The sequence below is a fragment of the Rosa chinensis genome, chromosome 6 (genome assembly GCF_002994745.2).
Source record: "Rosa chinensis cultivar Old Blush chromosome 6, RchiOBHm-V2, whole genome shotgun sequence".
Lineage (NCBI taxonomy): Eukaryota > Viridiplantae > Streptophyta > Magnoliopsida > Rosales > Rosaceae > Rosa > Rosa chinensis.
The window spans coordinates 51,204,712-51,212,624 of NC_037093.1; positions in this window are offsets into that span (position 1 = coordinate 51,204,712).

Here is a 7,913-nt window from a genome sequence, read left to right on the forward strand (position 1 = left end):
ACTCCACTACTAAGAAACGTACTGACTTAGGCATCAGAGGGTTTTCTGCAAGTATCCCCCCTTCTGCTCGAGCGGACTGTCAAACTCTAGGTCAACGCTCGAAGGAAGCTTCTAGATTGTTCCTGGTCAGCTCCAGCTCCAGTTCGCATTTATTGGTAAGTCAAACTCCTCAACGGAATTTTTCGTCACCAACAAATGGCGCCGTCTGTGGGAAGCACTTATCCCTAAAAAGTGATGGTGGGAGCTGCCCCTGACGGAATTCCATTTCTGTTACTAAGGACTGGGAGTGATAGAATACAAGCCTCTAAGTGACAAAAGTCTGGGTAACGTAGACTAGCGTTCTTTCCTTTAGTAATCATATTCTGACTTTTTCCTTTTATATTTGAAATATATTTGTGGTCAGTGTAGTTGAAATGTATGTGTAAGGCTGGTGGCCAGAGTAAATGCCCAAGGCCAATGGCCAAGGAGAATAAAATATTGTTGATCAGATTCAAAGGGAAATGGGTGCAATTCCATGTCTCATGCTGAAAATGAATCTTCGCCTTGAGGAAAGAATCGAGGCGGCTAGGGCCCGAAATAATCGAGGCAGCCAGGGCCCGAGGAAAGATTCAGGGCGGCCATGGCCGAGGAAAGATTCAGGGCGGCCATGGCCGAGGAAAGATTCGGGGTGACTAGGACGGCCAGGGCTCGAGGAAAGAATCAGGACGGCCAGGGCTCGAGGAAATATTCGAGGCAAGATTTGAAGCAGCCAGAGAATGGAAATTTCCTCTTAGGACTAGTGTCCAAAGAGAAAATTTGGGGGCATTGTGGGAGTGGGAAAATTCTGCTGGGCCTGCAATTAAGGCGATTAACTCCGCAGTTAGTATGACGTTAAATTTCAGTCATGAATACGGCGATTATTACGATAATAACTACGCACAATGATTATGATTATAAGTGCGTAATGAATGACTATCATAAATACGCAATGAATGACGGTCTTAAGTACGCAATGATTAACTGTTATTAGTGCAGCAATAATTGTCATTATAAGTGTGTAAATAAATGCAGCCATCAAAGCAGAAATAATGGCTGCTTGTTCCCGAAGTAAGTCATCGCCTATATAAAGGAGGCTCGACGTCCAGGTAATCCATCGAATTCCAATTCTCTCTACTCCACTACTAAGAAACGTATTGACTTAGGCATTGGAGGGTTTTCTGCAGGTACCCCCCCCCTTTTCCTCAAGCGGACGGTCAAACTCTAGGTCAACGCTCGAAGGAAGCTTCTCGATTGTTCCCGATCAGCTCCCGCTCCAGTCCGCATTAATTGGTGAGTCAAACTCCTCAACGGAATTTTTCGTCACCAACATCCGCGATTATAGGCGTAAAACTTGGTTAGGGGTTGGGCTCTTTTGGCTCATAGATGTCACTCAGAGTGACGGACCCGTAGCTAGTGATCATGGTAGGAATATGTGTCGTGGTGTTAAGACCACAACCGGTTATTCCAAAGCATTGTAATCTTTGTGTTATTAATGAACTTTTATTCTTCTAAAAAAAAAAAACTACAAGTTAACCAACTTGGATACATCTTCTAATCTAATTTCACACGTGCGCTCTCCAACTTGTAAATTGGTCCCATCACAAACGTTGCATCTAACTTGTAAATTGGTCCCATCACAAACGTTGCCTCCAACTTGTAAATTGGTCACAAGAGACCAATCACAAACGTTGCCTGTGGTCTCATACCAGTTAATACACACAAATATAGATTAGTCTCATCTTATACATGTATCCAACATATTGACATTTACCCCAATTTAGCTTTTGCAAAGTGAAATCCATACATATTTTTAATCGGCTTTTGGGTTAGAAAATCAAGCATAATAACATTAATGAGCTAGAATGAGGCTAGGGTTTTGTATGCAGGACGGTTCATGATTAATTGGACATTCATATCGTTACTTTTGCTATTAGAACCGTTAAATTTTTAGTCCCCATCACGATCTATTATGCAAATGATGAGCTAAGTTGAATACTCTTTAGTCATATGTATATCATCATACATTGAAAGTTCTAGGATGGATATATGTTTAAGCCTAGAGGGGGTGAATAGGCTTACACAACAAAACAACTGATTTTAATCAAGCTACTGGGATTGCAGATATCCTATCAATCCTAGATCCGAGAAAATCAAAAATTGTCAATTGACCCAGGTTCTTTCTTTCACTAAACACATAACATGCAATAATACAATTAAGAGTAAAACATAGAAGATTTTGACGCAGTAAAACCCACAAACTGAGGTAAACAACTGTGGGCCTTAAATCCTGAAGACCAAGTACAAAGCACTGATTATATAAACGTAAACAAATACAAGATAAACTTACAACCAACACAGATAGGTCTGATCTCGGCTACCTCTAACTCGACTCACTCTAGTTGATTGCAAACTCGTACGTCACCTATCTTGTTCACCACCTCCAGATATGTTTGCACTTGTCTCACTGGATTGAGTAGAATTGACCGCGACTATCGAACCCTTGAGACTTCAAACCTCACACGCCTCGACTCCTAACTAATCTTGTAGGACAATCGAGCATGCGATATGGGATGTATAAAACAAAGATGACTTTTACCTTGTTAATTCACTTCAACATGAAACAAGTGAATTAACGATTCTCAATGAAGCTCAAGAGTTTTTCGATCTATAAATGAAAACTGTCTCAAATAACAATGGACATAGTAATATGCTCTCAAGCAGCGTAGGAGAAAGAAAATACTTTTCTCCTATATGTATGCGTAGCAAACATCAAGACATGCTTGAACTTAAAACTCTAGACCTAATTTACTTTTATTAAGAAAGAAATAATATTTCTAAAAAATATCTAGGTGTTTAAGGAAAACTGAAATTGGGAGAGAATTGAGTCATGCTTTCATTAATAATAGGGGCCTCTTTATATAGAGGATTACAAGACACAGAATCAGAGTTGTACAAGGAAAGATAATCGTACAATTAATCGGATATCTATGAATATCTCTAATTCAAAACCCTATTAGAACTAGGTCAAAGAACTTAGAGTTTGGGCTAGACACATATTCTGGATTTACTTAAACACTCCCCCTTGTGTCGCCCAAATATGGTGCTTCTCTCGTTGCCTTATTAAAAACTTTGCCGAGAAACAAAAACCCTGTGGGACAAAAATAACCTCGGTCGAAGGGGAAAAAGAGCACAACACACCCTTCACGTTTTGAGACCATACATGTAGACATCTCCCCCTAATGTCTGCATCTCCCCCTGATGACAACGGTCATGAGAGTTCGGATAACTTCCGCAAACGATGCTACCAACATGTTTCTCGAAAGTGAAATTTAGGCAATGACTTAATGAGCAAGCCTGCCACATTGTCCTCAGATTGAACCTAGTTCACTTTGATCTTGAGGAGAGTCTGTTGTTACTGATTATGCTTGGTGTTGTCGCTTTTGATGTAGCCTCGCTTCATTTGTTCAAAACAAGCAGTATTATCCTATACGCTCATAAGCTCATCTGTGATGGACTTTAAACCACAATTGTTCGAACATGCGTAATTATGGAACCAATCCATATACATACATGAACCACTTTGTGAAGAGCAATAATCTCTGTATTGTTCGAAGATATAGCGACTAGGGTCTATTTTGTAGACCTCCAAGATATTACGGTCTTTACCCATGGTGAACACCTAACCAGTCTGGGAATGACCTTTGTGTGGGTTAGAGAGATACCCAATATCAATAAAACCTTTCAAAACACATGTCATTTTGGGATGGGGATAGTGGACGCAGGCCAGTGCTGGCGGCGTTCCTGGTGTGTGATAGGTCCGAATTCATCATCTCTCTGTAGGGATAGAACAAGCCCATATCAATCGTGCATCTCAAGTACCGAAAGAAATCTTTTACACCAACTAATGGCGTCGCGTTGGCGCAGAGCTATATCTAGCTAACAAGTTCTTTGCAAATAAGATGTCTAATTTTGTGCATTGAGCTAAGTACAATAATGCGCCTATTGTACTTAAGTACGGCACTCCTGCCTCTAGCATATCTTCGTCATCATCCTTTGGACGAAGAGGATCCTTTTCAGGATCAAGACTACAGACAATTATGGGGGTGCTTGGAGGCTTGACCTTGTCAAAATGCCTAAGCATCTATCAACACAATGCTCAAGTTCCAAACCAAGACATAATCGTGTTCTCCCAAAATCCTTCATCTCAAACTCGGATTTCAAGTGTTCAGCTGTTTCCCTTAACTCTTTAAGGGCTTCCAATGAAGATCATGTCAAACATGAACCGCGATATAATCCGAAACTTGTTATGGAAACGCGCGGACATATCCCTTCCCAATCAAGTAGTCACTTTAGTGAGCGTTTCAACCTTATTGCAAACGCGCTCCGTGGTCTAGAGCCATTTGACTTAGGTAAATGAAGTTCACCATGAACCTTCATGTATATTCAGTATCTAGATCCCCATAGAGATACGTAGTGACCACATTTGTAAGCTGCATGATCACTTATTCGGAAACTACCAAACTGACAGGGTAGTGGAGTGCAATGACATCCATTACAAGAGAATATGCTTCATCGTAGTCAATTCCAGGGCGTTTTGTGAGAAGACTTACTCCATAAGGCGAGATTGCCATATCTTTTTCTCATCATGCTTTCAAATGAAGACCCATCAGTCAATAGGTTTTATGTTAGGAGGTGTTGGCATCACTGGCTCAAAAACCTTCCTCTTCGTTAAAGAATCCAACTTAACCTGGATCGCATCTTTCCATTTAGGCCAAATTTCTCTACGTTGGCATTCATTCATCAACAGAGCGTGGTTCGATATCATCAGACTCAACAAACTCATGCGCAACGAAATGCGTGACTACATCATCAATTATGATGGAGTTTCTATCCCAAGTCTCATGTACACTAGTGTAATTTTCATAGAGCTCTATATTCTCAAGAATAGGTTCTAATGTTGAGGCGTCCCCCAACGATAACCCTAACCCGAAAGATACTCATGAGACAAATTTTGAGTCTTGGTGATCAAAGGATTGGAATGTGCCAAATTATCCTTTGAACTCACGGGCCTCCTATGCATCCTAGCTGGGGCCATGGCCTATAACACCAGATTGTCACTCTCTTTGGCGTTGGCGCCATGCCTACATCAGTGTAGGGTGGCGCTACGTCCTCTCGTAGGGACGTCCTTCCTTGCAGGCATATTTTCAGCAGATGTGTGATCTCGTCACTTTAATAGGGATTGAGATTAGACATAGTGGGGACATGCCACCACAATTCCTGTCATTCCTGCTGAACATTCGTGTTCTTATCTCCCCCTAACGATGGGAAGACTGTCTCATCAAAGTAACATCCGCAAATCTAGCAGTAAGGAGATAGCCTAGCAAGGGCATTAAGTGGCGGACAATTGTTGGAATCTCAAATCCAACGTAGTTGCCCATTCGTCTGTAAGGACCCATCATAGTGCACTGTAGCGGCGCAATTGGCACATAAATGGCACACTTAAATATGCGTAAGTACAATTCTCGTACCCAGTAACTAGCTGTAACGCAGAGGTAGATTGAATGGCAGTGGGTCGTAGACGAATTAGCATAGCTGTATGCGATATTGCATCACCCCAAGCGGATATTAGGAGATTGGTACACATTGCCAATGTCCGGACTACTATCGTAGTCGTTTCCGCAAGACCATTTGGGTGTGCTCATGGGAATATGATCTCCAACATCAGTCCCAATGCAATAACCATCGAAAGTCTTCGATGTAAACTCTCTAGCATAGTCAAATCCAATTGACTGAATAAGTTGATTCAGGGAGTGAGCCCGTTGTCATATGATATGTGCTAGGAGTGTAGCATAAGCAGCATTACAAGTGGACAGTGGAACAACATGTGACCAGCGTGTGTACGTGTCAACCAACATCATGAGATATTTAAACGTCCTCAAGTTGGTTGAACTAGTCTATAGAATCCCCACGGATTCTATGTAAGAACAGAATGAGTATGTTTATTTCCTTTGCATAGGACGGTCTCAGTCCTAATTTCCCTAAGGAACAGGCTTTGTAAATTGAGCGATATGCCTTAGAAGCAACCAATGAGGATTGTGGTTGGGCCTGAGTGTCTAAAACGCTATTGGAAGCAAAGTTTGTGATTGCAGCATCACCTGGGGAGTCATCACCATGATGGGCGCCATCTATGGCGTCATGGATAGGGACTGTGCCAGCCCTAGGTTGGTGCTGGACAACGGCGGTGCCAGAGGCAGCAGCAGCGGTCACACTTAGTCCAAGAATCAACTTCTGATTCATGCTTTGTTGCGCTCGAGAGAATGGATGTCCATGTGAAGTCTTTAGTAGACGGATCATCATATCATGACTAGGATAACCTATCATGTCGTGATAAAGCAAATATGTGTCTCAATCCAAGAGATATTCTCTCATGACTTTATTGGATTTAATAGCTCGAATAGTGACATAGAGTCCACTAGAGAGACATATAAACTTCTCTAAGATGCACATTTGTTCGCAATCATTAGAGGTATTGCAAAGGAACTCATTTCTGTTCTCTACATGCGTTTTCGCATGGAATCCGTTTGGCTATTCATTGGTGCGATTTGCCCAAGGAGCGCAGAGAGTTTCTGTGACAGTAATCAAGGTGCCATTTGGCAAGGGGAACTTGGGCTATTCCATGTCCTTGAATTAATACTGATGGCCTAGCCATTGTAGTCACAAAGTAATATGCTCAGAATCAAAATGGTGTCATAATGAAAAGAACTCGAAATTTATTCATAAGCCAACGGAGTACATCATTGTCTCTTAACCATTAGGAGAATCTAATCCAAATGCTAACAAATGCAAAACAAAGGTAGCCGTTTGACTTCTTTCGGTAACTCCAAAATAAATATGACCAGGTGAGTAGAGAGATGTCGGTGGAGCAAAGCTCGCTTAAGTAACACTTATCTCAAACCTTCCTTGACATCATACTCATTTTGGATGAGCCTATGTGAAGAAAAACTAAACCAACGGCTTTTACTGCAAAGTATATGGCAATTGCCTATTACATCTCTTGGAAAAATAAAGACTTAAACAGAATTGGCAATCTATTGATCCCAGCCAGATTTGTAGTCTTCATTCTCTCTAGATCATCTTCTTGATCTTCTTGTTCCACATCGTGAGCTTCTCTTGCTTCACAAGATGTTTTGTAGGTGGTGAAAATTTCTTCACGAGCTCTACAAATGTGTGCCCAATGATCGGATACTCCACATCGTGAACATACATCTCTTCGCTCAGACTCCATTGATTGAGGCGCTTTGAAAGCGTCATTTAGATGGCTCTTAGTGTTGGTGGCATCACCAACATGACCAGAGGAGTTGCCTCCCTCTCTCTTTCCACGTTGACCTCTTCGGTTCTGTGTTCGCCTATTTTGGCTGCTACCTTCCCAAGGAGAGCAATTATATGGACCAGAACGTCCAGAAGTATCCCTAAGATTAGGGTTTCGCTTTTGGCGCCCTCTCTTAGGGGCGCGACTATAATTGGATTCCGGAATATACTCTGTTTCCACGGATCTCGAATTATAGTTCTTCACAAGGATGTTGTCATGTTTTTCAGCGACATTCATAGCTCCAATGAGCTCATGAAACCTTGTGATCCGTCCTGCGGTAACATCGATGTGATAGTTCTTAGCAACCATCAATGCCTAGACGGGGAAGGTACAAAGAGTCTTCTCAATCAACATCGCATTTGTGATCTCTTTACCACAGAATTCCATTATGGATTTAATGCAAATTGCTTCCTAGTTGTAGTCAAAAACTGACTTGAAATCACAGAAGCAGAGGCTATGCCATCTCATTTCTAGGCCAGGAAGTAGGGAGTCACGGACGTTACCAAATCTTTTTTCGAGTGAAACC